The sequence below is a fragment of the Zingiber officinale genome, chromosome 6B (genome assembly GCF_018446385.1).
Source record: "Zingiber officinale cultivar Zhangliang chromosome 6B, Zo_v1.1, whole genome shotgun sequence".
NCBI lineage: Eukaryota > Viridiplantae > Streptophyta > Magnoliopsida > Zingiberales > Zingiberaceae > Zingiber > Zingiber officinale.
The window spans coordinates 55,272,736-55,276,043 of NC_055996.1; the positions used below are offsets into that span (position 1 = coordinate 55,272,736).

The window sequence follows — 3,308 nt, forward strand, 5'->3', positions numbered from 1 at the left end:
CGAGGAGGCGGCGGTAGTCGAGTGGTGCCAGCGTGATCTGCGATGGCGGCAGTGCGACTGCAATAGGAAACTAGGGCACGGGAGAGGGGAAAGGGCGGCGGTGATTGGGAGTAACCGGCAGCACCCTCGACGGCTGGCGATGGCTGTGGCTTCGGGAATGTGAGGGCAGCAGCGGCTGCGTCGGAGGTCAGCAATGAAGAGGAGATCGCGGTGACGGTGAGATCGGTAGGAGAAGAGGAGGAATGGGGAAAAAAAGAGATTGTTTAGATTTATATATGTAGGCTATTAAATAAATAAACTCCTACTTTATTGGTACTCGAAAGAGGCTTTCTCTAAGCTTAATCGATTTACCCTATTAAATGTGTCATACCGACTCCGTTTATATTCTAAAAAATTTCTAAAAATTTTCAGAAAATTCTACCTCCCAAGGAAGCGCTGAAAAGTCAATCTGCTAACACTTTAAAGGCAAAACAGCGAGAGCAACGAGGAGTGTCTTTCGCGGAGGAGTCGCGAAGGAGGAGTCGGAGATAGGTTTATGTTCGTTTGAAGAGTCACAGAGAAGTGGGTTTTAGGTTTTTTTTCATGAAGTTAAAAAAACTGTTGTGTTTTTAGGATTCAACAACATTCAATAGACAACAGTTTAATAAAACTGTTGTATATTATCACATAAGCAACACTAAAAGACAATAGTTTTTTAAAACCATTGTCTTTGACACACATTAGACAACAGTGTTTTGAAAAACTGTTGTTATTTAAAAAATATTATGGTGAACAACACCAGTTTTCAATAAAACTGTTGTTAAATGGAAAAAGACAACAATTTCTTGAAAAACGGTTGTCTATTAGGTGTTGTTAAATCCAAAAATTCTTGTAGTGATACAAGAAAAGAACTTCCTAGATGTTTTGTGTGGTGTTGTTCACAAAACTAGGCTACTGTGAAACTAGGACTAGTTGCCATAGTGATGTTTTCCACTGCGAGACTTGTATCTCTTTTCAAACTAGGACTGGACTATACCCATCCATTTGAGATAACTTTGAGAATCGAGAATTGATAAAGTAATCATAGAAAAAAGTAAATAGACAAAGTGATAAAAACTAACCACAACATGAGAAACAAAACATATAAATATTGTCCACAACATATCATTCTTCAAAGGTAAATAACATATCAATTTAAATTGTTTACAAACTCATCTTGAAAAGTAAAAAGTTCAACAGTTAAATATTGTCGACCCAATTCCCATCACAGTCATCCTGAATGCATGGTGGTTCATTATAATATTCTCCGTCAACATCCATTGGTGGTAACCCTCTGCTAAAACATTGGTAGTGGATTGCAATTTCTTCAAACTCTGTACCATTTATGTATTCAAAGTACTCTCTACTTAGAGTTGCAAGTACAACACTCCATAAAGGATCTTCAGGATCTTCGATGTAAAATACTTGCTTTGCTTGACTAGCCAACACTACAAGAAAAACCCTCATAGACATCCGTGGAACAACAGCGGTTTTAAGCAAAAACCGATGTCTTTGAGTATGTTACACCGATTTTTCCAAAAACCAGTGTCTATAAGCGCATATTTTCGCTCATAGACATCGATATTTTAAGCCGATGTCTATGAGCACCTTTTTTTCGTTAATAGACACCGATTTTAACAGCGGCTTTTAAAACCCGGTGTCTATGATAAAATAAAATAATCTAATTTTCCCACCAATACTCCTCATCTCCCTCTTCGCCTTCCTAGATCTACAAAAGATGGCATCTTTTTCGTGGACGGAGGAGGATGTGCTACGGTGCTGCGGTAGCAAGCGTTTCGCCAAGGAGCTCGCCTCCGCCTCGCCGTTTTTCGACCTCCACCACGCAATCCAGTCCGCCTGCGGGATCTGGTTCAACAAGGTCGCACCTTTGACCTCTTCTTCTACCTCTTTCTCTTTTTCAGTGTTTCTTTTTTATTCTTCCTTCCAACCTCACCACCTTTCTTCTTCCATAATTCTATCTTTATATTTGCTTTTGTTTTCTTTAATCCGAATCTCTTATTTCTGCCCCGTTGTTGTTTTGGTGCTCGATCATCTGGTAAATCTCATTTCTTTTTCTCCTATAGTTTAATCCATTTATCAAAGGTATACTTTTCGATCTAAAATTTGTCTTCCATCGTACTGTTGTTTTGTTTTCGATCCTTAGGTTTTATCGCTTTTTTTTTCTCGATTTTAACTTATGCGGCTGCTTTGATTTGATTTGGTGAAGAAAAAGTGGAGTTTTCTACTGAGATTTGATGGGTTCTCTATCTATGATGGAGCGAGAGCTGAATTCGTCTCGAGTTTGATGGTATTTGTTTAGTGTTTAGTCTGGCAATTGTTGAGTTGCTTTTCTTTTTATATCTGGAAGACGAGATCGATTATTTCTCATCTAGTGGCGATGCTACTTATTTTGAGACATTTAATGATGTCTTTAACCGTGTGTTTGATGTCTGCTGTGTAGAACACCTAAGGAAATGGTGAAGGCTGTTGTTGTCTTGGGTAACAGTGAGGGTGTTAAGGGCACAATTTACTTCGTCCAGGAAGGAGATGGTGAGAAATCTCTTGAAATACTACTTGTGGAATGCTAAATTCCTTTCAGATCTAGGGTTTCAACTTCAACCATTTTGATTTTTCTGTGAATTTGTGATCTGATCTGATTTTGGGATGTAAATCTCTGTGATAGGTCAACCACCGTCACCGGATCCATCACTGGCCTCAAGCCTGGGCTTCATGGCTTCCATGTGCATGCTCTTGGAGACACCACCAATGGATGCATGTCAACTGGTAAAATTATTTACCTTTTCCTTCATGGTGATCTACTGAGTTGCAAGTTTCTGATTGAAAGTATTAAATTACTGATTATGTACTCATACTCTTGTATACTGCAGGGCCTCATTTTAATCCTGCTGGAAAGGAACATGGTGCTCCTGAAGATGAAAACCGACATGCTGGTGATCTAGGCAATGCCACTGTTGGCGAGGATGGTAAGTTGCTTTATCATCGGCTCATGATGTTACTTTTGTTATCTATTTTTACCCATATTTACTATAACGCTTTTTCTCGTAACACAAAAAAAAAAAATCAAACTATGGCTTGATCAACATTTTTTACTGCTTCTCAGGATACTGATTGGTTGCAAGTTTAGTGGATTCCTGTTGAACTAGGCAATCTATCCCAGCTCCAGACCTTGTAAGGATGTAATTTCCACTGTCTTACTATTTTTGCTAACTGAGGAACAAGAGTCTAATGATTCCCACCTCAACCTGTGTCACAGATCATTAAATGCAAAC

The 3,308-nt window shown here is 39.0% G+C and overlaps 1 long non-coding RNA gene across 1 annotated transcript; it reads left to right on the top strand.

The window, feature by feature from the left end:
* Positions 1-2,688: 2,688 nt before the first annotated feature.
* On the top strand, positions 2,689-2,958 carry LOC121990193. Its single transcript, XR_006114497.1, has 2 exons — positions 2,689-2,802; positions 2,907-2,958. It is a non-coding gene; the product is annotated as an uncharacterized LOC121990193 (long non-coding RNA).
* Positions 2,959-3,308: the final 350 nt, after the last annotated feature.